Genomic DNA, 27,675 nt, shown 5'->3' on the forward strand with positions numbered 1-27,675 from the left:
ATGAAGTTTGTTGACTTGTAGAAGATGTCCTTTGCTGTTCCCTTGGAAGTAAGGAAATGTGGAAATGTGTTCCCTGCGCAATGTTGTTGAGTCTCCTCTGTGTGCCAGCAGTGTGGTGGTGCTGCAGCATGTCCTGTCTGCTATGCACGGGCAAAATGGATTGTCATTGTCCTTCAGGATCAGCATGTCATTTGACCAGTGAGAAGAACAGAGGCTTGAGTGGCAGGCCTGCCCTCTGCACTTCTGTTGGTGTTTGGGGTACTGGGCCACAATGTTCCCACAGTACTGTATCTTCACTTCAGGGATGCAGCTGCTAACATGGGCAACATAAACATTGATCCAACACCTTACATAATACAAACAATAAGACCTCCTCTCTAAATAGAGCATTTCAGCTTAATTTTGAGCTTAGTTTTGTTTTTGGTGAAGAATTCAGACAGACTTAAGAATTAATTCCCTCCTTATTAATAATACTGTTCATAATATTTGCCTAAGTTCAGGTTAAAACCAATAAGAAACATGAAAGTTGTCATTTTGCTAATCTGCTTGGAGATCTGTTACTGTGTGTAACCTCTACTAGCGAAGAAGGAGTGTGACGCTTCTCCCTAAGTGCCCCACTGTGGGTGTGGGAGGAGAGTCAGAAGAGTCAAGTGAGAAGACTCAAGAGTTGAGATAAAGACAGTTTAATAAAGAAAAAGCCACAGATGCAAAGCAAACCAAGGAATTCATTCCCCATTTCCAGTAGGACAGGCTTGGGTTCAGCCATCTCCAGGAAGACAGGACTCCATCATGCCTTAATGGTGACTTCGGAAGACAAGCTCCATCACTGAATGTTCTCCCACTTCCTTCTTCCCCCATCTCTATATGCTGAACATGATACCACATATCCTAGAATATCCCTGTGATAAACTGGGGATCAGCTGTCCCAGCTGTATCCCCTCCCAGCTCCTTATCTACCCCCAGCACACTTGCTGATGGGGTGATTCAAGAAGCAGGAAAGATCTAGGTGCATTGTGAGTTCTGCCCAGCAGTAACTAGAACATCTCTGTGTTGTCAGTGCTGCTTTCTGTGCAAATCTGAAACACATCCCCATAATAGCTACTGTGACAGAAATTAACTACCCCAGTCAAAACCAGAACAAATTCCTTCATAGCTAAGTGACTATATATATATATTATTTTTTTAAAATCTTTTTATTTTTTTAATATCTGTACAACCCTTCTAGTGCTACATTATAGAGTTAGAATTTAAATTAGCACCATTAAAGGAACGATCTGCTAGCAGTTCTGTGCAACATCTTGAATCCTACATTTTCAGACCAGTACCTCTACCTAACAAACTTAGCTGTATTGTCAGTGTTATAAATTTGGAAATTATCAAAGTTTTGCTATTTGAGACCTTGAGAATTTTTAAATGCAGATGGTTATTTATATAAATAGTATAAATGTAAATATATAAATATATATAAAGGTAAATATATAAATGTAAATATGTAAAAGCCTGTAACACCAGGATGTAAAACTAATGACTCTTCCACCTCTGCCATCCATTAAAGTGTACAGAACAGCAGCAAGTTACAATTGCTTAAGCACTTCAGCTTTGAGAGGCAATGCTCTAATATGGATCAAGATATTTTCTGGGAATTAGCTAGTTAAAACATGTACCTAGTACTTTTTAACCACTTGCTAGATTTAAACCTTCCCTTGTTTTACAGAAATGGACCACTACCTTGCTTCACTACCTTACCTTTCCACAGCACAGCTACAAAGCACAAAGTCCAGCTACCACAGTGATGAAGGGTCTCCTGAAGTAGTTTGTGAAGCTGGGCAGCAACACAGCAATGCATTTCCACAGGAAAACATATATACTTGGGCTGATGCTGCTGATCTGAACCAATTCCTGCAACTAGGTACACAGCTATGGGCAACTGTTGCAGAGAGACAAATGACCAGCAGAGATTCTTCATAGGCTAGTGCTGCAGGAAGATGGCTGTTCCTGGGGACACAGAGGCAAGATGTCCCACATGTTGTGGATTTTGAGCGGAGTCCCCCTTCAGAGATCAACAGACACATTAAGACTTACCAGCATTTGCACTGTATGACCATTCCTGTGGATTTTAGCTCCTGGATTTTGATGATACTAGTGAAAGTCACTTGCAAAGGCACATTGTCAAGCACACTCCACCTTGACCTCCAGATCATATCCTTGAAAATTAGCAGAAAATTAGCCTATATCTTCTCCCAGCAGCCATTCACTCCTGGAACTCCACCTGGATACAGGATGCTATTTCTAGAGCTGGATCTCCCTACCTAGTGGATATTATGACAGAGCAGTAGCTTCTGAGTAGAGTCCAAGTGCTGTTATGAAATCCAAGTTGAATAGTGCACCTTTCACCTAGTACAGCATCTAATGGGGGATTCAGAGTTCAGAAGGACACTGTTGTGCCTGTTGAGTTTGCTTCAGGCACCTTGCCTGAGATGTTTGTCATAACTTGGATGAAAGACAATTACCTGGATCAGAGAAGGGGAGAGTGCTAAATATAACATAAAAATTGAATTATTTAGATGTATTTTAAGGGGGAGAGGATTGTACAATTACAATATTAAAAAACACATCCAGAAAGTTAGCCTGGCACTATGTGATAATTCTCCTGTGTTTTACACAGGAAAAACTCACCTCTCCCTCTAAGACAGTGCATTCCATCTACCATGAGCAGCTCCCTGCATGATCTTCTGCTGGGGCACTGAGGGAATAACCAAGCACACATGCATTCCTCTTGCTCCCGTATGTCACTACCAAGAATCTCACCTTCCATCACAAGTCTTTCCAGGCTAAAACATGTCTTTGGCTCACCAACTCTCCATCAAATGTAATTTGTAATGGTGAGGCCACAACCTGTTACCTGTTTATTGATGTAGTAAGTATTATTTCTAAAGTGAACTGATGAATGTGATGCCATTCAATCTTTCTCAAAGGAGATATGATACTTTTGCTTTCAGCTGAATAGTAGGTTGGGGCATAGGAGGGAAAAAATTATTTTAAAACCTGGTTATTATTTATCTGGAAATTAATGCAATTTCCCAGAGCTAAAAAAGGCCTTGCTGTGATTGGACGGCCTTGAATTAAAATGAAAACTCCCCACTGCCGATGGTCAATACTCAAGTCTGTCATCATTGCCCATCAGCTAAGAAACAGAATTTAAGAATACCTTCTGTAAAAGGTGTCAAGTATTCAGCAGGTAATGGCTTCTGATTAATAAATTGCTTTTTTATTATTTACACTCTTGCTTGGGGTGTCTACCCTAAGTCAGTTGAAGTCTTTGAAACTGGTCCATTTCTTCTGTAAGCAGCCCATTTTTCCTAGTTAAGAATGCCAGGAAAATAGATCATGATAACAAATGCAGTTCTAATTAAAAAAAAATTTTAGTATTAAATATGCAATATAAACAAAGAGAAGCCTGCAGCAATATTTTACAGCTATATAATTATCACATATATATTAAATTAAATGATCCCCTACCCTATCATTTAACAGGATAAGACAGGAAAGACAGTTTTTTTGGTCATTATGTTTTAGTCCATCAACACTGTTTATGGAGACAGAGTCACACAGCTCTAAAGTAACAAAGCAGTTCTTCAGTTGTACCATGTAAAACTGACCTCCCAAACAAAACAAAGGAAGAAAACAATACCTGGCCTGTGCAGAAGAAAAACAATGTAAATTCATTAAAATGTAAAGCCACAAAACTTCTACTTTTTTTTTTTTTTCTGATTTTCCTCTTTTTCCCCTCATAGTTCAAAGTAATTCAAAGGAAGTAATAATCTTCTCTTAATCTCAATAAGTTGTCTTAATTGCTGTCTTCCTCTTTCTATATTTTATTCAAACTTTTTAATGCTTCAAAATATCCCACTTCTTTTCTGTGCATATAACTTATGCTACCATAAAGCCTCATATAAGCCTGTATTTCCTCAAAGAAAACCCATTTCATCCAGCTATTTGACATAAAATACCTTCTCAGAATAAGCTTGAAAATACACTATAGTCTTTCTCCCCCAGTCATATTTTATGGAACAAAATCCTAGGAGTATTGACTAGATAGACTTTTGAATTCCTTGTATAAAACTGATTTTATTCATGGTATGAGTGACTAAAGAAGCAGAATGCAAATTGACTTACCTTGAAGGTGATTTTATCACAGGTTAAAAGCATTCAGAGGAACCACTAATATTAGAGTACACTGCAGTGAACTTGTATCTTTTTACCTGGGAGATAATAGATCCTACCTCTGTCTCACAGTTACCCTTCCACCCCCAAAAAACCTCCAAAAAATCAAACTACTACAAATCACAAACAAATTAATCTTTAAAAAGCTTTATAAGCAGCAATTTCATGTAGCTAACATAGGGAAACACTGTTCTAATGGAGGCTATACTACATTTGTTCTTATATTTTTTTGCTTCCCATATGCAGTTAGAAAGTAAATTTAAATTACATTAATTTATTTGGCATATATTTGGTACTTTTCTATGACTGCATGACTGAATGCTAACTAGGTTTCTGGCACAACCAGAAGAAACAAGAAATGTTACACCTGACAGCGTAGTTAGGGTTGAAACAGAGTACAAGCAGCATGTTTTATTTGCTATTGTGAAGGGCAAGCTCTGCTGTGCTAAACTTTATTCTCTTGGCAACTAGTTGATAAATACAAAATACTCCAACAAATCATTCTTTTACCCTTCGCTCAAAGTGAGCAGATCTGAAAGGGACAAAAAGTTGCTGTAATTACAATTAAAGAGCAGTGAAGGGGGAAGGAAGAAACCCAAATTTTGCAACTGGCGACTATTCCCTCTATCCAGAGTGTCCAAGCAGCACCAAGAGAGAAGACAGACACCTCTGACGAGTACACAGGTATTTTTAGCTCAGTAGTGCAATCTGAATTTTTTAAGTGCATTGCAACAGGCAAGTCCCTTGCTGAAAGCAGTGAAAGGCCCTTCAGGAACCTCTGACAGAGCAAACTCCCCATCAACATCCATCTACCTCCATTACCTGTGTCAGTCAATGCGGATGATATGCACAGCCCCAAACACAGGCAGACCTGGACAAAAGGGGCTGTGGGTAAAGGAACAGCTTTGATTTATGTGATCCAGAGATCTGTTGACTGATTACACAAAACAGAGATCTGTCCAGTTCAGGCAAGGACAGTTTAGACTTGGACATGCTGTTTTGTTTTCCAGCTTTATAAGAAGGTTTTTTTTTCTGCAGCCCATAGATCTTTCCAAGCATGGTGACAGTATTAAAGAGGGGCTTCAAAATGCTGTTACTGGATTATTGTGTGGTGCTCTGGATTGTACCCAGGAATTGAGCCAAACACTTTTTTCCAGCCCTCTTGCAAGGCAAGTTGTTGACAGAAGGAGCAGGCACTCTTGTGACCTTTAAAAAGTTTCACTTTCATAAATTGCAACCCAGACCCCCAAGAAGCCTTAAGGCTAGCATTGTTGCAAGACAGAGAGTGGAAAAACCTAAGAGCAGTGGAGCATGCTGAAAACTAAAAGTTACTGGGATTTGTCGATGGAAGCAATGTATGCCATGGACATAGCCAGAATGATATAGCAAGAAAACGTGTTGTGGTGCCCCTACTTAATTTCCTCAGAGCTAAAAGGTACGATCTGTTTGCTTTAAGTTTAGCCCTATGTCACTCAGCAACATTTGAATGTTGTGGGTGAGCACAGAACACTCCAGCAATACAAACATGGGCAACCACCTTAACAGCGGTGCTGTGGGAACACTGAGTCTCATCAGCAGGATCCAGGCCCATCCTCTCCAAGCAGGGATAGCGAAAGTGCAGCCTCATCCTCAGCAAGGGCTGTCTGACTCTGAGGAGCAGCTGCAGGGAAAATCGGTCCCTTGGCTCCTGGTCTAAAAGTTCCTTGGCTCCTGTCTCTAAAAGGTGCTGCCGACAGCAGGCTGTCCCGGGCGGGGAAAAGAGACCGTGTCACCATGTTCCCACTGAGGGTCAGATCTGTCCACACATGCGCGGGTTTTATATTCTTGGCTTCTCCTCCAGAATTCACAGCTGACACTAGTTATTTCTAGGAGTTGTTTCTCTCCAAAAGGAAAAAGCAAGGGTGGGGGAAGAAGATGGTTGCAATTATTTAAATAAATAGCATATAAGCAACTGGTCTTATTAAAGAAATAGAAATAATAGGCTTAGTCTTTTCACATCTTGTGCACTTATATGGATTATGACAAGCTCAGTTCTGTACAAATAATTTAATGAATGTACAACTTGCTTCTACATGATAGTACATATACCTAACTTGTGTTCTTTCTTTCTTTCTTTTTGAGGGGATTATATTACATAAACATAGTACATAGAAAAGGCAAAAATTATCATCAAATACTTTTGTGGCTCACTGACAATGTTTACTGAATTAAAAGGATGAAATTTCTTCCATTCTGTTGGTTTCCTTGTAGTTCATGGATTTTAATTGCTTTTGTCTCTGAGTTCATCTAGCTCTGATTCATGACTGCTGCATCACTAAACCTGCAGAAAAATAAATTTTCAGCCTTCCCAGTCACCTTCCTTTTATGGAAAAAAACTAATAGAGGAGTATTTGTCTCAATCCACACAAGGTCAACACAAACAAAGACAAGCAGAAAAAGACAATTCTGAGGGAATGACTGGACACAGATATGTGAAGAACATTATATGTTTCCCTGCACCAACATCTAAACAGTCACTGGCAACTTGCCTAGATATTTTGTATGCTACGTGTCTGTCAAATAGCTCAAAGATCCAGATGCAGAATCTGGCAATTATGACATTCTGGTGATGCCTTTCAACTCTTCAGCTTGTGATTAGGATACAGAGAAGCATAAATATAATGATTTTTAATCAGGTATCTTTTTTCAGGCACTGTTTTATTTATCAGAAAATTGACATATATTTCCCTCACTTCATCAAAACAGTATTTCAAAAACTCCTTTTCTTTTCATTCTTTCTAGAGGAAAGGTTCTAAGGGCAAACTTCTCTCTTAAATAATGGAGAACAGTCATTCAATTGTGGCATCAGCCTTCCCAATATCACTTCCATAGAACAATGAGAAGGAAATTGCTAGAAGTTTTATATGAATGCAGTTATGAAATTTAAACTCTTACTTCTGAAGTGAAAGGACCAAAGTATCTAATACAGTAGGTACACTGAAAAAATTAAGGGATACTGCCTATCTCATGCAACTTACTAAAGATAAACTATATGAGTGCATTCTTGTGTTTCGCTTCATAATTTCTTTATCCCAAGCCTTAGAGTTCTGCAACCAAAACTGCAGAATGCTCCATTGGGCTTGCATCTTCACAGATCCAGCATAGTACAATTGGTGCACTCGCAACTGCTCTGCATATCTAATAGATGGCAGGCTGACCGCACAATGGTTATGTCATTGAGCCCACAGATTAATTTTGCAGAGACTCGGACAGGTTCAGAGGAGCTTCTCTGATTCATTAGTAACATATTAGGTAACATTAAGAGAATTTTTTTTTCAGCAAAACATACTTTGCAATTACTGAAAAATATACTATATATAGTTTTGTCCTGTAAGTCCCTGTGTGTTCCAGAAAGCTGAAAGTCTTACCAGACAGCTTGTGCTCAGTTTTCTGACACCCACATTGTCTCCTAATAGACACTGCTCTAGTTTCCATTGCTCTCTAAAGTGACTGATGCTCTCACCAATGAGCTATTTGTCCTGTCACTCTGGAAGGACACCAGTGGTGTCCACCACCCCCAGCTTAGCACTTGGATAGAGAAAAATAGGTCATTTAATGCAGCTAAGGCATAGGCAACACTGAGGATTTGAAGATAGGTTTTTCCTGCAAGCCTCAGACACTGCTGTGCACAGAAATATTCCTCCTCTGTTTACTTAAGAGGAGGTTGCTGGAGCAAGGAAAGCAAGTCTCCAGCATGCCCTGTGTTCATGTAACATGTTTTCTCAAAGTGCTTCAATTTCCTGTTGAGTTACCTAAAACAGTGGTCATAAAACAGGTGACAACTAAATCTTACAACTTGCAAGGACCTTGTTGTGTTTCTAATACAATGTTTTGAAGCCCTTCTCTTTGGAGCCATGAGTGGAGTGTGTACTGCCCACGTATGAAAAAGAGAGTTCCATCCTAATACCTCTCAATGCCTGCATGAGGTAAGTTTAACTACCGTTAACTCTTACAACAAATATGACTTCACCTTTTTAACCTAACAAAAACTATAGTTGTAGTCTTCCATTTAATAAGGCCACATTGGTGCCCATCTTTTCCTTTGATTCCTTCTTGGATTTTTTTCTTTGATTCCTTCCTTCTTCTCTCTTCTTAGAGAAGAACTCTAAGAACTAAGCAATATTTATGGTATTCATTGGAAACTCAATTTTCAACAAAAAAAAATTGCCTAAGTCTCTTACTGGGAGTATTCTGTGTGGATTGGACTCAAATAGGGACAAGCTAGAACTCAAAATCTATAATTTGCTCTCTGAGTTTGCTCCAGGTGACCAGTGTCTTTGAAGCACTTACAAGCAGCACTTATAGCCAGATGCAGTTTAAATGTCATTACCCAATCTAACTGCTGCAGCCATAAGCTACGTCAAACAGCTACCAAAAGTTTCACTTTTATAATTTCTACTAAGGATACATTTTTGCTTGTGAACCCAGAGTAATTCTTCTGCCATGACAGTCATAGCATGCAGGAGACTTAAACCATCTTAGTGATCTCATTTTTCTCTTCATAATATATTAAGAATTTTGAAGAACACTTTCTCACCTTTACCTTCTCTACTTTTTTCACTATGATCTCAGTAGTCTTCAGGCTTCCAAAGCTGTGCATGCTTTAAACAGCAATATATTCCACATTCCATCTCCCATATCTTACAACATGACCATAAAGTGTTAAGTAAAGCCTCAGATAGTTCTGGATTTGAATGAGGTTTCATGTGAATGAAACACACAAGGAGCACTTGGGAAGGGATTCTTTGCTAGTGAGAGCTACCCAAATTATTTCCTTCAATATGGCTTTTCAAGTCCTTGTGCTTCCTTTTAAATAATGGAAGACCAGGCTATAATTGCTATAATCAGGAACACATTCCAGTTATTCTAGTCTAAAGCACTACGTCAAGTAACTTTACAGGAAAAAAAAAAAATCATGTTAAGCTTACAAAACAAAATATTTTTCAAGCAAATAAAAAAGACACCAGCAATTTATTTTTATGAATATTATGAACAACCCTCTGAAAGCTTAAAACGAAAACTTATTTCTTTATAAAATAAATTAGTTCTACACTTTATTTTATGTAATTTTTATTTATATTTAATCTATTTAAAAATAGATTTTTTTAATATTATTTTATATTTTTAAAATGCCTATTGGTGGTAACTGGATAGAACACAGGTTTTAGAAGTCAGATTAAAAGATTGCATGTTAAATTTCCTAGTTTCCTAGGTTTATATATGTACACATCACTTGGATAAACACTGAAAACAGAATCAATGGATTAATCTGTTATTGCAGAGGTTCTTATACCTACTAACCATTTCAACTTCTTTGGTATGTGTAAAGGAAATTTTGGAGGTAAACTTGACAGATTCACATTTTCCTTTATCTTATTATGTGCTTTCTAATGGTATGGCCAGTTTTGGTAATTTTTGCTTAATAAATTGCAAAGAAAGCCTGCACATATATTTTCGCACTCCTTTTTCCTTTATAAACCATATGTTTGAAAAATTTCTAAAAGCTACATTCTTAAATTAATAGTTTTGATGAGTTTAATTTAGAAATAAGGAAATATATTAGAAAAGAAAAAGATGTATTAAAAATAATAGGCCTTGTAAATGGCACAAACCTATTTTCATTTTATGAAGTATTCTGTCTGGGAAAACACTTGGACTGTAGGAGCAGGAACACAGCTGGTGTGTGCATACCAGAACATACAACTATTGCTGGAGTGAAACTATTGTGTTTATTGTTAAAGGTTGGGACAACGCCAGGACATCTCTGGATCTAAATCCTCAAGCAAAACTTGCTCTGGCAAGAGCTCCCCTGCAGTCCGGGCACAGCTCTCCAGCTATTCTGACAAGTTTTTTTCCTAGCCTGCTGTAAACAGGAAATCAGAGTGGAGAAGCCATGCAAAAAGTATGAAAGTCCCTTCTAAATTTGTTGTGTAATGCGCTTGAACAGAGGGCTTACTGAACAGAAGCTGAGTCATGTTTCTGTAACCAATGACAGGTTTCCCTTCCCCAGCCCTCTCCCCCACAACATTATTATTATTATTATTATTATTATTATTATTATTATTATTATTATTATTATTTATTACCATCATCATCATTATTATTATCATCATTATTATTATTGTCATCATCATCATCGTCATCATCATCATCATCATCATCATTGCTACTACTTTTTTTGTTTATCTGATTCTTTTTATGTCAGCCCTGAAATATCCCTTCACTGCCTGGGTGAGGGAGAACAGCTGTTTATAGCAATCATCTTGATATCACAAAAGACTGAACTTCCCACAACTGCTCAGAAACACCAGCACAGAGCAACAACATTTTAAAAACTTGACAATGTCATTGCCATTAAGCAGGAATCCCCCTTTCATGGACTGTACTATTTTTTAAGGAGAAGCAGCAGGACAAACTAAATGTGACTGCAGCAGAGCACTGTACAAGCAAACAGGGCAAATAATTATCATACCCTCTTGAACCTTCAAAGATTTTAAAACTCGTCTTATTCTTACCTTGCAGTTGGTGAGGAAGTGATGCACCACAAAATCATTCTGCTGCCTGGAAGAGAAATCAGAAATAGTTAGTTGCTGTAACTCTTAGCAGTCTGCCAGGCAAATAGGTCAGTGCTGGGCAAATAGGTCAGGTGATTGGGCTGCTGATGGGAGCAGAGTGGCACAAGTGCCAGGCTGGACTTTGCTGCTTAAACAAGCACAGCAGAAGAGACAATTTCTTATCTGGAAGACAGGTGTGGGGATTTTCTGTCTTAGGTATAATCATGTAAAACAGTTACACCTTATGTAATCCATACTTTACTAAAAAAAAAATGTTAAAAGTAAATGAAAACAAAAAAAGGAAAAAAACCCTAAATTAAATAGAAAATGCAAAACCAACCAACCAGAAAAAAGAACCCAAACCTGAAAAACAAAATATATAAAGTTCTAATTTAAATTACTATCTTTATATCAGAGCTCAGAACAGTATTCTGAGATTTGAGTTTTGATTGCATTCATATCTGAACAGTAAAGATCTCTTTCCTCAAGTCAATTGATAACAAGAAAATCTCCACTGAAAGAAAAATAAGTAAATGGCTAATATATTGTTGAGGAACATTTGAAAACATAACTGGAATGAACTCTGATATCACAAGCCTCATATTCACACTAATAGACACAGGTGTACACTTCACCTTCAAACTTATTCCTTTTGAGAAAATTCTCTTCTAGTAGGTTTTTTTTTTTTTTTTTTTTTGAATGTCTAGGATTGACAATACTAATTTTTTTAATGAGAAAATTTAAAAAGCTGACCTTCTCTTGTTTTCTTTGATTATGTTTTGTCACCTTTTATTGTTATCTTCATTTCCAAATAAAGTAAAAAAGTAATTTATTTTTCATCAGTGTTAATTCTCTCAGAAAATAGTAGCAAGTGGCAAATAATTCATATTTGCTTGTTTTGCCTTTCCTATCTATAGCTAAGCCAGTTTTCCCTTCCAGCTGCCCTTAAACCTGGCCTTGCTCATTTTATGCAGAAAAGAGCAGAGGTGGTCTTCAGCTTGAGTCCTTAGCAATACCAACTGAGTTTTAATTAGTATAAATAAAAATTGTCAGTCTTCATTCCAAATTTCTTTGATGGGTCATCAGCATTCTTCACTGATTTACAAAGTTCACTGATGATTTACAAACACCTGGGGACAATGCCACTATAGCTGCCCAGAGCTGGGTTATCCACCACCTATCTCTTTCTGATGAGGCCAAATTTATTCCTAGGACAAGTCTTCCTACCTGTGAAAAACTCAAGTATCAGTAAGATTTTTGTCCTGCCTAGCACTCCTACCAGCTCCCTTTGCCTTCCAATGCTGCTCTAACCCTTGTGTTGCACCGCTGCATGGTGAAAAAACCAACAAATCACATAACTCAATGTTTAATGAAGAAAGGAGTGAGGGAGACTAAAGGGATAAAGAGGACCAATAGAATGCACCAGACAAGCTTTCAACACAGTGATGGTGGAGGCAGCTCTGTGTTAACCTGCCCCAGGGTCTCCTACTGGGAGTTTATTCCTCTTTCTCTATCAAGTGGTGCCCAAGGTTATGATTTCGTCTTGTGCTTTCTAGTACTTCCAGAAAAGCCCCAGTCTCTTGAGTGAGGCAATATGACTCCCACAGTCGTTTTGGAGTTTTGTCTGCAGTAACTTTCTAACCACGTTGTTTTGTGAGAAAAGCTTAAAACCTAGAAGCTAAAAAAACTCAAGTTGCAAAGAAAGGACAAAAAAATATCATCAGCTACACCCTGAACTGTGTTTGGAATCTTACCAAAATTGTGCTTAGTTCATTGCTTTCCAAGAAACTGATGTCCTATGCAGTTTCAGCAAGTACATTCTGATCTTTCTTTTTGACCTACATGTTCCTGGCTCTGCCCTGTCCCAGTCCAGCAAGACTGTATTCTTGTACAAATTCAGGAGAAGCAGGCAGGAGAAAAAAATTCAGTGATTTACCCCATCATGAGTTCATCATTAAGGCTGTGCAGCTTGTCTAGAATATTGAATTAATACTGTTAGTTGTCATTAATTTTCTCAGACGATGGGCAAAAATAATGTGGCATATGCTGTTCTTAACTTCATACAATAATGAACCTCTAACTCCACTTCTAGAAGTGAAAATGGGGAAAGTAATACACTTGGCACTTCCAAAACTCCCAGTTTATCAACATTTTCTTTTGGGTATTCACAACAAATGTTATCTTTCATCCTTCTGTTACTCTTTGCTTATGTCATAAATAGCCTTGCAAGCAATAAAATTCCTTATCTCTAAGGTAAATAAATCTTAGCCTACGTTATAACCTTCACGGAAGGATTTTTCTTTTAAAGATAAAACAAATGCAAAACCAGACATTAATTTGTGTAAAACTATCTGTAGACTCATAATTTCATACCCTCTCTTTTTCCCCTCTTTTTTTGTGAAGGAAACAAAAAAAAGTAAAGATGCTCATTGTAAGCAACTCCAGCATGGCTTCTGATGTTGTGCATGTTGGTGTTCCTTTCTCCCCATCATATTCTGAACCATACGAAGAAGGAAAATATATTTGCAACATAAGATCAATGTGCAGCCAATGAATAAAGAAAAGGTGTGGGGAAAACATCACCATTAACTCATTTTGGATCCATTCTCATGGTAAGGGAAGACATGATGAAGAGATCAGAGAGCTGAGCATGAAACACTGCAGGTGAGGAGATGCAGAGCAGAAGGCAGAAATTATGGGACTGGGACAGAAATGAGCCTTCCAACTCTTTTCCTTTGTCTTCTTATGTATTTATTACCTTGTGAGCAGAAAACCTGTCTTCACTTTTTGTGTCCCTCCATTCATGAAAGCCCTCATGAAGATACTCAGTAATTATGAAAATAAAAGTAGTTCACAATAAAATCTGAACTACTGCATCAGGATTTGGCCCTAGCTCTTAAGACGGCAATTTAAAAGAACATGTCATTACTACCTGAAGAATTTGTCAGTACCATCCTGGTATTAGGATTACAAACTACACAACTAATTATCCCGATACACAGATAGGGAAGTAAAATATCCATAAGTCAGTTAACTGTATTATTCAGCAAATGGGAAAGAATTGGAAATTGAAGAAGCAATACAGAGAAAGGGGAGGAGAAAGTTTTCTTTAACTTGGAGGAAAGTAGGTAAGATAGTTATCTGCAGCTATTTACTGTGTAAAAAGCTTCAGACAGTAAGTTTTAAAAACATGGGGTATACAGTCTATAAACAGAGAGAAGCACAGGAGGGAAAAAATCAAACAAAAAAAAGGGTCTTCAGTTTATGTTTAGAAACAGACACTGAACAGCTAACAAACAGCTCTTCTTACAAAAAATTCAGACACAAGAGAAAACAGTTTCAAGATGTGTGATATGTAAAACCTACACATAGCAATTTTACATTACACGGACTCACACATACTGCAGAATGCACTGTAGTTAGTTCCCAGAGATGTTGAGATGGTGAAAAATATTTAAAGGGCTTTAAAAAACAATGACTGTATTATTCATTCCCAAAAGACTCATTCAAACAGAAACTGAGAAATCCTAAAATAAGGAAATCTGACTCTTATTATTTGCTGATGTATATGCTACAGCTAATAAAAAGTCTGGAACAGCATTTCATTTCATCTTAGCTAGCACATCCTTAGGTTACAAAACTCTACTACCACCATCACAAATCTTCAATCAGCAACTTTCCAAGCCGAAGAATTATTCCTATAGTACCATAAAATAATTAATACTTCATTATCTCTCACTTTCACTCAGACCCTCACAGATTAAGAAATATACAAAATGTAAACAAGGGAAATTCCCTGTAACTCAAAAACTTCCCAAAACTTTCAAAAAACCCCTTTACATAGCCAATGTCTTAAATAAGGAATAAGAAATGCCACAATAAGGTACAGTTCTCTCTTGAGAAGTATGTCAGGGATGGATAGGAAAATGAAAGACATGGAGGAAAAGCTCCACAACAAGTCCCTGATTATCGCTGGGTTAGGATCATGGTGTGAGCTATCCTCCCTCAGAAAATAGCTTTGGATTTTAGGAATTTGGACATTCATCTGCAAACTTTGAGAGATCATTTCCTCTCCCTGAAAATAATCTTTATTGTAAATCAATTATTTCATTTCTATAATAGCTGACATGAATGACAAAATAGAGCAATTCTACCTGCAGACCTACTAATACTGTTTGAGGGCAGGACACATCCTTAGAATGGGAAAATACAAAGTTAGAATACAAGGACAGAACTAAACATAGCCACACAGTTTTGTGACAAGCAGTCTTTTTCACCCTTGGCATCTGCGATGATTCAGTTGTTACTCAGAAAGGAGAGAGCATCTAGTGAATGAATCATCAGGCTATATCCTGTAGCAATTTTGTTTTCTCTAGTGTTGTTCCAAGGACAAATGACAAGTCTCTACCTCTGCAAGTTAGAGGGATCCAGAGGGACACACTGCCAGAAGCAAATAAGTAAAGGGATGAAAAGAACAGCCTTGACTATATGTGATTATACATCTTCACACAACGTAAGTCATCACAGTCAATGAGGTTATTAATGGTGATAAAGTGACTTTTGTTTAACAGAAAACAGAATCCTTGGTAAAAGGCATCTTTAGAAATAGAAAAATGTGTTGGCTACATGAGTTACTCATGTAGAAGGTTCCTGTTTTATTTTAGTTATTCAGTTCACTTTTCTCTCAATGTAGAGAATTAAAACATAGCTGAATGCATTTGTATGACATATAAAAAATAACACAAATTTAGTCCACTCATAATAATTTAAATTGAACTGTCAACCTAAACACAGCATTTTGAAAGAGCTGTCATGATCAGATCCTTTCACCTCATTGATGGAAAATTATTTCTCAAAATCAGAAAAAAATGACATGTCCAGGATTTCCAAATGACAACACATTTGCTGAAGGTCTAAGGTGTGTGGGCATGCCTTATTTTCAGTTACAGATTTAAGACTGGAAGTCCCAGAAAAGAGGAAAGTTTTTGCTTTCCTCATCCCAAATAAAATTTCAACTGGTAAAAGAAAAAAGAAAAAAAAAAAAAAAACTCACATGAAAAGCTGCGTCTTCACATAAAAGTGTGGTAGGTTCTAAATCAGTCACATTAAAACTTTATGGATTTTTTTGCCCTTGAATTCATGTTACAGATAAAATTAAGCATGTAATCTTTGCAGCATGTAATCTCAGTTAATCAGCCTTTTCAAAACATATGATAGTCTCAGGAGAAGATTTGCTAGTTCCTGGGTTCAGTCAAATCTGCTTCAAAGCTAATCGACAAGCTATGTTAATTTTCTAATGACAATAAAAGGTAAAACATTGGCAAAAATATGCTGGTAGTCCAGAAGTATACCTTTTCACAGCCAAATTAAACAACATTGTCTTTATTTTTATATGGTATCAGCATGAGCAGATGATTTTTCTAGATGTATAGACTTCATAATAAAATTATTACAACTCTTTCTTTAATAGTGCAGCATAGTATAAACCTGTCAATCAAAAAAGTGCAAATGCTTTTATTTAAAAGAGTTTTGGATGCACATATCTATACAAACATATATACACAAATAATATATACATAAAAATATAATAAGAAATACATACTACACATGCATATATACATCTCTGCATTTGAAAAAAACCCTAGAAAAGTGTGTTTTATGTACTATTCCATTTTATATCAGAAACAGTAGCGAATGTTATGTGCACCTAGACAACTAAGAACTTTTTCATGATGAGAAAGAGTTATTGGCAAGATGTCTGTTGTTCAACATACTCATAAACAATTTAGATAAAAGAATTGATTGTGGTATAACAGTAACCTCTGATGACACAAAACTACTTGGAAGAGTCAGAATAAAGCCAATTACAAAGTCCTATGGTATGGTCTCTTTGAATTACACACACTGAATGACAAAATGATATATGAAATTCAATATGATAAATACACCTCTGATACTCTGAAAGTTATCCCTATTTCACACACCAAGCCATCTATATATATCTTCCCTTTTATGCTTGTGGGTAGCTTTTCAAAGACACCAGGTAAGACCCCAGCCAGTGGAATCTCTAGATGTCTTGAAATATGGGAGCATTTGGGGTCTTTCCAACATGGGAAGCATATGGGGACCAAAAGAGGATGCCTCTTTACAATACATAAGAGACATTACAAAACATGCATATTATCATTACATACTGTGATCATTTATGATCACTTGTGCACTCTCTTCACATCGCTGATATTTAATGGTTAATAATTTTTTCCATTCTTATACTCTGTCTAAAATGTCAGCTTTCTCACATTCATGATAACTTCTTCAGATGTTATGAAACCTCCTGAGGCTGAGAGAAAAGCCAATGTTGCAAACTCCTGCTGCCAAATGAGATTTCACAATTTGTTCTTCAGTGTTTGCTTTGACTTCAAAAATATATACTACATATTTCTACATCCATATTAAGTAGAACTTAGCACTATCGAGAACTTAGTTACAAAGCCTAAGGAAATAGTCTCTGAAGGGTGGAGAATTTTGTTGGGCTTCTGCCAACGCCTCTCCATTTTCTTTCATCCTGTGTTTATCATTAGAGATATTAACTCAAACACTCAAACAACCAGTACTGCAATTTCTAGCCCACAGAAGAGTAACAGCCCACTGATTCTAAACTCATTCTTCTGCTGTGCTGGTGAGGGCAATAAACCCAAAAGACAGTAGGGAAAGAGTGCAGAGGGTGTGTCCTGGTTTAGGGCAAACTTGGAAGGAAATTCCAAAAGGATCCCTCCAGTAAGCAGATCCAGGACCCTCCCCCTGCTGGTTGAGGTAAATATTTCCTCAGAGAAAAATGATAAAAAACCTGTTTATTTAACAAGTAAAGTATTCACAAGCATGAAAAATTAATAACATTAAAAAATAAAAACTTTCGCTGTTCTGAAGAGATGGAAAACTCAGAAAGTCCTTTTCGTGGGGTGTAGCTTGGCTCACTCAGTCTCTTATCAGTCCCTCCTGCGCTGGAAATGCTGCATCCCAGGCCCTGGTGGGCCACAGGTGTGAACTCCCAATGTTCCGGGTTTTCAGTCTAGAGCAGGTTTGAACAATTCCAAGAAAAAGAAAAACCACTGCTCAGGGAATTTCTCTGCCTCAGCTAGCTAAAAAACTAACTAAAAGCAAAGGAGAGCTCTGTCCCGCTGTCTGTCCATACACAGACAACACAGTCCAGGAGCAGGAATGTGGAGGAAGGAGTGCAGTGTCTGAAAACAAACTGCACATTTCTTCTCTCCCCCCTTTGCTCTTGGAATAAGTCTTAAAGATTCAAAACTTATTATCCAGCATAAACAGAACAGATGATTGGGGATAAAAGCATCACGCAGCCACCCTAAGACAAGGTGGCACTTGTAAACAAGAAAGCAGCTATCATCTTTCTCCAGTTCTCAATCTGTGCACATACACAAATAAAGATGGAATGTTAACCCATCTAAAGCCAGGCACTAAACACTACATAATACCAATTTAATCATACTTTCATCCTACTTTTTCAGTAGGTTTCTCCTGTTTGTCATCCTTTTGTAATTAATTTCAAAGCCAAAATACCTGGAGTACAGAGTGGATCTATGACTGAGTAGTAACTGGAGCACGCAGAGTTGAAGGAAATTTCCCTCCTTGTCCCTAAAAGAGGACGGATGCATTCCAAGGACATGACATACATTGTGGTTGCAATACCTACCCACAGCTCCTTTGCTGGTTCCTAAGTGGAATTACCACAGTTATGAACACTCAAACAAGAAACCCTGAGCTCTCACAAAATAAAAAAATCTATATCCACATGTGCCACTTCCTAGGCCAAAATTCTGTGGTAAGTTCATGAAGCTGTGATGAAAAACATTATTAAAGCTGTTCTGTCCAGAAAAGAGTTGTTCTTCAAGGACGAAGAATGTATGAATATTTACACTGATTAATTAACACTTGAATGGTCATTGAATGTTCTGTCTTAATGATGCTACTCCAAAAGTTAGATATTTTGCCAGCTATTTAATCAAAGACCTGCTGTCTTTATTGGTCTCTATGGATGGTTTAGACTCTCAAAAAAATTGCTTTTTTCCCCTAGCAGTATAAAGACATTAGGAAATTTTTCAGCTCAAGTTAACTTATTCATTACTGCATTCATTATTCCCTGAAAGCTATGATCCTTTCAAAAAATCAAAAATATTACAAAATTAAGATTACTCAGTTTAAAAGGGATCACTAATACAATAGACTCTTCAAAAGAGAAGGTCTCTGGTAATTAAATATAAATAGTCATAGAAACATGAATAATATAGCTTGGAAAGGGTCTCTGCATGTCTGAAGTAAAATTCTTTTTTCCCTCAGTCACTATTGTAGGCCTACATGGGTACTTTTCCCCATTTATATAGCCTTTGATAACTGCTCCTTTGGTCTGTAGCCACCCCTTAGTATTGCCAGTAACAAACGCCCCATTAACTTCTCCAAAAGCAAGATTGGGTTATGAAAACAAGCCCCCCTTCATGTGTCTGTACCTGATTTACCTATTGATGTAACATCCAAGCCAAAGGCTGTAACACTGAATTTTTACTTAAAGATTCATATTATACTGTTTTATTTCCTCAACAGAATATTGCAAGAAATGTTTTTGTTTCATAATATGGAGATTTCAGTGATAAAGAAGCTATTGTGTGAAAACAAAGAACTTGTACATATCAAGGCACACACTGGGAATCTAATTTGTTAGGCAGCCCAATTACTGAGTTTGGTCTCCTGGAGTGAATTTACATTTGACCTCCCTAGAGTGAGGACATTAACATCTGTTCCCACTCTTTTATTTGTCTAGTAATTTCTTTCTTATAAATGTAGAAACTTTATGGTTGAGATACAGTGTGCATTAGATGCAGACCAAAAGAAAGAGATTTTGCAAAGTAAAATACTTGTGGACATGTGGGTGCTTATTAAAAGTTTCTGTATAATAAGCAAATATCACTGTATAGAAGGCCCTATATCTTAACCCATAATTCTTCAGACTGAATGGAGCATTTTTCCTTACTTCTGTAAAATTTGGTTCCTTAATTTCCAATTCCGTACAAGTCAAGGCTCTACAGCTTCTCCACTCAGCTCACAGAAGGTACCAGAGGACTTTGAATGATGTTTAATTCATGCTAGAAGTTACTTTTTTCCTGGTAATTCATTCAGTGCAGCCCACCCAAAACCCAGATGGAAACAGATTTCAATTGCTGTTGACATAAATTGGATATGAAACAGATGTGGAAAACCTAATGTAAATGTGAGGACTGGGTTGCCTGAAATAGAGTTCAATATTTACTGTAGGATATATTCTTTAGCACCAAAGTTTGCCTGTTACATTCCCAACATTATTACAAATTCTTACTCATGGACATATAGAAATCATCTCTATATTAGTTTTAAGATACTGTATGTCACTCATTTTTGCTTGATCCTATTCAGCTAGCCCAGCACTTCAATGACAATGAATTTTGAGTATTTTCTTTATGCTTAATCAGGGTTTCTCCTCTTGTTTCTGAGATAACTTGCCACTTCTTTGTCAGCAGGAGTTTGTAATGTTTCTCTCTCCCATAATCCTGTCAATTATTCCAGCCCTTGCATTTACTATGTGATGTTAAGGAAATCTCATGGGGCTCCAAGGTTCAAATTCTATTTTGCTGTGTGTCTATCTTCAGCAGTCGTGCACATTGTTTTAGCTCCCTGTTTCTACAGAAGATCCTAAATGTTTTCCTAAATTTGTCCTAGATGACAACACAGAGTTGCATATACGAGGTACAATAAGGCTATATCTACAACTTCAGCATACAAATTCATTCACTTTCTATCAAAAAGAATATTAACTTTATTGTGTTTCCATTCCAAGTTTCTCTGACAAACACAGTTCCAAAATAATTGCAGCCATTATAATTTTCCAGGTGAAATAACTGCACTATAGCAAAATATTGCATGAAAATTCACAGCAGTTTGCCAACAAATTCATTTGTTGTTATCTTTCACTTCCTGAGTTTGCACACACTTAGACACAGTCATGACTGAAAAATAAAAAACAAAACAAAACCTGGTCAGAAACCTTCTGATTTCCAGCTATTCAGAGTTTGAGAGTTTTGTATTTTTGGAGTTTTTGCTTGTTCAAAGCTCTGTGTCTATAGACAGGTGTTCTCTCCATGGTTCTCTCCACAGGTGATCCTTTTTCTTGTTCCACTCAGCACCCTGATTCTTAAGGATGAAGATGCTTTCAGGTCTTCAGGATCTTCTCCCAGCTGAGAAAATTTTCTTCTCCAGGTTAGCTTCTTGGTGTTGATGACTGAGCTTTTTCTCAGCTTTAAGATATTGCTCTTTTTGACTGTTACACAACAGCATATGTCACATGTACTCAATCAGTTTTGAAGTTTCAAGGAAAATAGAAGGGCAAAACTCTACACTACCACTGGGGAAAAGAGAAACACAGAAGGGTGGAGGGTTTACTGTGATCATCAAAACTTCAAACTTTAGTAGCCTTTGACTTTTTGCCAATGAAATTATTCCATTTCAACTCTGCCAGCTTTCTAATACACTTCTGAAAGCATTCTCTCCTGAGAGAGGGAAAGAAGAAAAAAAGAAATGAGTGAGAGTGGTAAGGAGTGGATGCATAAAGATAAAAGGGAAAACAGCAAAACCAGAGAAATACATAAAAATCCTGCAGTGGTAGAAAGGAAAGGCATAAAGAAAGAATTGCCATTGAAAAATTTTTGAAGAAATGTGAGATTTGTTGTTGGAATTCAGGATAAGAAGCAAGTGGCACACAAGGAGGCTGTGAGGGGAAAAGGAGAGGAATGCAAGAAGCAGCCCTTGTTATGAAGGATGAGTTTATGCCATAGAAATAGTAGCAGATAACCCTTCAGTGCACGAGTCATAGTGCAGAGGTTTCTTAAAAAATGACAGGGTGAACTTTGAGAAAAAATTAGGTTTTTTTCATTTGATATGCATCTTGGTACATTTTAAAACATATCTAGCAGAAGAAATCTTTCCACTCCCCACTGACAATGCTGGAGAAAGTTGGTGTCTATTTTCACTGAAAAAACTTAGTGCCAACCAACCACTCTAATATCTAAAGGTTAAGCACATGCTCCAAAATCTTGACGACATGAACTCTGCCTGCAGAGTGGGACAGAAGAGTAGTGTGAGAGGCATTTAATATGGATGATGGACAGCTTTCACTGTACTGTGATGATTCAAGACCTGCTCTATCAGGTTATGCCACCAGCTCACAGAAATGGAAGAGGAGTTATTGCTTTTCACCAGCAGTGGAGAGCAGGAGGAACCAGTGTCAGGACGTGTCCCCACCTCCTCTCTCTGCCTACATGGGCTAAGTGGTGGCAAGAGCAGCAGCACATCCTTGAGACAGGGGCAATGCTAGTCTGAGTCTTCAAGAAACCGAGAAACAAGAAACAAAGAAACAAAAAACAAAGTTCTTGCATGGGATCCTGGCCTTCCAGCAAGACTAAATCTCTTTGAACAAGAACAAGACAAAATTAGAGAGATAAGGAGACAAACACATTCTCTCCTTCACAGTCTATGGTTTATTTACCAAACCCTTAGATCAGTAGTATATTGTGAGGTTTCAATACCTTTTCAGTGTCAACACCATTAATGATGTAACACAAAGAACACAGCTGCAGAACAACACAGGAAATTTTTGCAGACATGGCCCACCTGAAGATCTGAACGAGTGTGTGTGTAAGCTAAGTCAATCCTCCACCGTGGGCAGCTGCAAGTGGGACTTTGAATCTCAGAGTGTTCTTTGCATTTCCTGACTATCACGTAGACCTCTTGTATGACCACAGGCATGAAATATCCAAGGAAGTGAATTCATGGTGTGCAACTGGTCTGCAGTTGCACCGAGGACCAATGCCAGAATATTTTTGAACTGGGCTAAAGACATTATCAACTTTTTTGTGAATGAAAATATTTTAAATAGAACCTTTGGAATAAAGTTTTAACGGAATGCAGAATACATTTTATATTTGATCATCTGGTTCACAACATTTTGAAAAGGCTCATAAAACATAATAAATGCTTGAAACAGTGTTCTGAATTTAAATACAAAGTATTTGCATTAGTGAGGTCTTTACCTCCCTTACAAATCTGATCTATCTGGATTTCCACTAAAATGAAGAGGATTTGAAGGACAGTGCTGCCTCACTAGAAAGACAGTGAATTTTATGAGATGGAGTGTTTTATTAGGTTGGTCTTACACACTGACCTTTTCAAACACAAGTAAATACATTAAGAAGGACACTAGGCCACCATGACATAACACATGGAGTAAACATGAAAAAATATACCAGTTCAGCAAAGAGTAGGTCAGAAAGAAGGCAGTGTTGAGTGCCAAGTTAAATGAGTCCTAATAAAATGTCTCCCCTGTTACCCAAAGTCTAACAACTATTATATTTTCTGAAAGAGCCTCTTTTTAGAAGTGTTTCCAAAAGAGCTGGAAAAAGCTGCCTTCCCCTCTGTTTCTCTGCTGCATAAACTGACAAAAACAGTTCACAGTTGGTTTGGAGAGCACTAAGAGATTGCTGTGTTTATGAAATCCTACTCCTGTTAGTCAAGGAAATGAGTTTGACTCACCAGCTTGTTTATGAGTTTTTCTTCATGAAAGCTACTGCTGACCTCTGGCTGCTGTTTCACCAGCACTGCTCATAACTTCTCTGGGGGGTTTTGCACAAGTTCCCATTTCTGCATAGATCTCCTACTTATTCAGAGGCTATGTTTTTAACAGTATTCTTAAGGTATTATAGTGGAAGTGGGTGATGTGTCTCAAATAATACAGACAATCACAAAAGTGCAGAGCAGCACCATTTATTATATTCTTAGTTCATTTACTCTGTGAGAGGATGATTAACTGTCTCTGATCACTAACTTCCCATGCCAGTAAATATGCAACAGCAGAATTGCTGCCTCTAAATTCAAGAGTCACACCACAGACTTTAAATTTAATCAATGTCTTAACAAATATAAAAATTACCCTTTTGTATCCAAGACAGAGAAACTAAAGGTGAACCCTCAAGGATTTTGAGTAACTAGGATTATTGGTTTGAAACTGGCTGAGGTTTCAGCAATACCACAGTAATAAAGTTGGCTTACTAGAGAAAAGAGAAAAAAATAGTTGAATCACTTGCAGAAATCTAGCTTGAATATTTCTTTTCTGGACTTTACTTTCTACTTGATACATGCTGAAAAACTTTAAGACTTGTCCACCTCTCCCTTCCAGGAGTTCCTAACACATGACTTCATTCACCTGAGGCTATTGTTTTTCCTTCCTTTGTTTTTGCCTAGCATATCTTGTAAACTGAGGCTGGAAGTTAAAACCATCACAACCCATACAAAATACATTTCAGCATGAGTCAGAGATTTTTTTTTTTTTTTTCCCAGCTGAAGGGAAGTCAGAACAGAAGATAAACTACTGTCCATCTTCTATACATAAAATCCACGAATCAACATATGGTAAGAAATTTTCACATTTATATATTGGTAATGAATGTACAACTCTATGGCTTGTTCACAGATGCAAACTTACATGTTTGAATTTTATTTGAATTTGATTTGAGCTCATTTTCTGATGCTTCCAGGATTTTAACTACTTCGGTAAGCATAACGATAACCCTATTGCAATTACTGAAGGAAGGGAGAAAAGAAAAATGAATCAGCAACTGTCAGCTCTTTTTTCTTCCTCCTTTCAGAGGTCAAAAATCTTAATTTCCTTTTTAAAGAATAAAAATTTTCAACCGAATTATATCCATTCTTTCCTCATAGAAGGGATGTTCTGTGGTCTGCCAAAGGACATTTAAATATATATTTCTCTTACCGTCTATATACCAGGTTTCTCTTGTACTTTTTTTGCCCCTTTTTATTTTTATGGGCCTAGTAAGACAGTGATGAACCTCACACTCTTTTGCACTAAAGCATCTGACTTGTTTTCCCTCCTGCTAGTACTCAGCTGGCCTTACAGTAAGGCAGCTCAGGGAGTTAAACTAGCAAAAAAAACAGCACAAAAAATAATTTTTAAATCAAGAATCACAACATCATGGCTAATATTCAGTAGGTCAATGCAAGGGGCATCACCTGGAGATACCCTAAGCCCAGTTATATCAGATCCAGTTTGTTGTGTAACATTCATTTTCTGGGGCTTACGAGCTAGCTTTGAGCATGCTAGAAATGCTTCAAGCACAGCATGGTTCCTGATGGCTGCCAGTGGCAGTAAATATAGAACGAAGCCAGCCTTTTCACAGTTCATATTGAGGTACTGTGTCAACAGCCTGTGATCTGAGGAATGCTTTTTGGACTGCTATCAAGTTCCTGAAGGACAGTGCAAAAACCAGGTCACAAGCGTGCCATGTTCTCCTGTTTCCAGCTTCTGAATCAAAGAGAAGGAAAGGGAGCAGGACTCAGTCTATCTACTCCTCCTCCTGTGCCCACTGGTGTAGGTGATGCACAAATATTCTGCAGCTGTAAGCCAGAGTTGACACTGTCCATGTGGTTCCACCTTCAGATGACCTTTTCTCAATATCTCCCCTATTCTGAGTTTGGCCAGGCTTTTAATATGTTAAGAAACTGAAAGGATAAAACAAAATAAACCAAGAGCTCCCTCACTTTGGTTGTGTAGGAAACTCATTCTTATCTGAGTTTATAGCAGCTTAATGTCAGCCATAAAGCCTTATTCCCTTTGGTTTAGGCCTGTATGGCTGTCTACTGTCACACAACTCCACTTCTACTTGCAGCCTTCTGTCCCAACCATAATCAGGTAAGACAGGCTTCTATCATCCTCCTTGTTGGCCATTCAAATAGTCTCTCTTTCCCTCCTTCTTCTCCCCTTAAAACCAATATTGTGTTAAACCTATATGGTAAATTCACCAGCATTTCTGCTGAGAAACTTGATTCATCTCTCATGTGTTCAGATTCAGTGTGGTACCCACGGTCTCAAAAGGTGCATTTGGATAGTGAAGTCTGTGGAAACTGGTTACAGCTGGAAGAACAAAGACACGTGGGGTCATCTTGCCCTACAAAAATAATCAGACCATTCCTGGTTGAAGATAAGAGAAAACCTGTGTTGAGAGAAAAAAAAAAAGCCATATTAATTAAAAGAAGAAACTGGGAACCACTGACTTTCAATATCAAGGAATGATTCATTCATTCAATTCATTCATTCATTCATTCAATTATTTGCAGAGGCAGGTTAACACACATCTATGGAGAAAACTCAATGAAGAAATGTAGGTTTAATGAAATGCATCTGCCATGCTTTTTTGAAAACACAGAAAGATTTTTATAAAAAAAAAAATCAAAAAGGTCAAATGGTCATTTCCAACACACTTCAAAAATATTAAAACCAGATTACTTTCTCAAATTGGAGATAAATTGAGTACCTTCACTTTAAATTTCTTTTCTTTTCCACCATCAGTCTAAAGCAATGAACATTTTTCCAGCTAAGCATATGTCGTACAATGTAAATGCAAAGTGAGATTTTCCTTCATTGCCTTAACAGCCACAAAACCCCCCTAAAAAGAAAAAAGTTTGCTTTTTTTTTTTTTTTTTTTTTTTTATTTTAAAGGAACCTCAATTCTGGTATTGACCTCTGCTTTTGTAGCTACAGTTGTTTCAGTCCAAACACCTTAAAATTTAATAGTCTAAAACTATGTTTTAATTTTAGAAACTCTTTCCCTTAAAAAATAACCCCACCTCAGACTATTTAGATAAAAATTATAAAGTCGGCAGGTACCACTTCATTTCACATCTTGCCATATATATTAAAACATATGAAAGGCAATTATATAAGTTGAAATACATCCGTCTTCGTGATGCAAGCTATAAGGAGAATTAGAGATAAGCTAAAGATCTGGCCTTACCCATGAAAAGTTGAAAACACTCCCATTAACAAGCTTTTTTTCCAAGATTTCCTGCAATTCATGGAACTCTGAAGTTCACAGAGTGTTTCCAGACTCAGCAGTTGCACTCTGTAGGAATTGAATTTGAGTAAATGTTCTCACCTCCAGACACACAAGTGAGTTTACCCAAACAATATCAGTCCAGTCCAAACCTCTGATCATGTTAATTCAGTGATGATGAGCTGCAGCTGGTTTTAAAACAAGAAAGGGAATTGTGAGACCTGAAAACACAATTCTACATAAAACAGATGGCAAAGCCAGGAACTTTTGCAAATTTGTCCAAGGGCTTTGAATTATTCAGCTAATATTGTGAACAAGGTTTTTTTACCTGTCAGGATATGCTCCATCCATAGCCAGAAGTCCCTCACATAATTTAGAGGCTTGTGTAAAGGGAGGGCCAAAGAACAGAAATTGTATTGATGGTTTTTTGTAATCTGTAGAAATGAAAAGTTAAGAATTCAACAGGTCTTTAATTTAAATAAAAATTAATCACCAGTGACACTATACTTTAAATCTTTTGCTTACTAAGTATTTGCTTTTAGTTTGAATTAAATTATTCCAGAATACTGTTTAAAACCAAAATGGATGAAAAGAGCTGCACATTTTTTTTCTTCCTTTTTTTTGTTTCTGTTTAATTTCTTGTTCGTTTGTTTGAGGGGTTTTTTGGTTTTGTTTTTGTTTGTTTTTGTTTTTGTTTTGTTTTGTTTTGTGTTTTGTTGATTTTTGGGTGGGTTTTTGTTGGTTTTTTTCCAATTTTTTACCTGTTTTTTTGCTTTTGATGCAGTGTTGGGAGCAGAGGAAAAATATTGCTTGCAAATAACCTCCACCCCTCCAGCCTCCAAAAAAACACTGCTCCAGCTTCAGGACACTGGAGCATCTTCCCACCACTGAGACCCCCAGCAGCCACAGAC

At 37.2% G+C, this 27,675-nt stretch overlaps 2 long non-coding RNA genes across 2 annotated transcripts; one reads left to right on the forward strand and one right to left on the reverse strand.

Annotated features, from left to right (window-relative positions):
* Positions 1–292: 292 nt before the first annotated feature.
* Positions 293–10,963, reverse strand: LOC121351443. Its single transcript, XR_005954795.1, has 3 exons — positions 10,779–10,963; positions 2,083–6,104; positions 293–1,995 (listed from the first exon to the last, which is right to left on the reverse strand). It is a non-coding gene; the product is annotated as an uncharacterized LOC121351443 (long non-coding RNA).
* On the forward strand, positions 6,117–27,675 carry LOC121351444. The gene is made up of 3 exons (XR_005954796.1): positions 6,117–8,189; positions 24,255–24,326; positions 27,549–27,675. It is a non-coding gene; the product is annotated as an uncharacterized LOC121351444 (long non-coding RNA).

This window comes from Pyrgilauda ruficollis, unplaced genomic scaffold, assembly GCF_017590135.1.
Source record: "Pyrgilauda ruficollis isolate IOZ18807 unplaced genomic scaffold, ASM1759013v1 scaffold167, whole genome shotgun sequence".
NCBI lineage: Eukaryota > Metazoa > Chordata > Aves > Passeriformes > Passeridae > Pyrgilauda > Pyrgilauda ruficollis.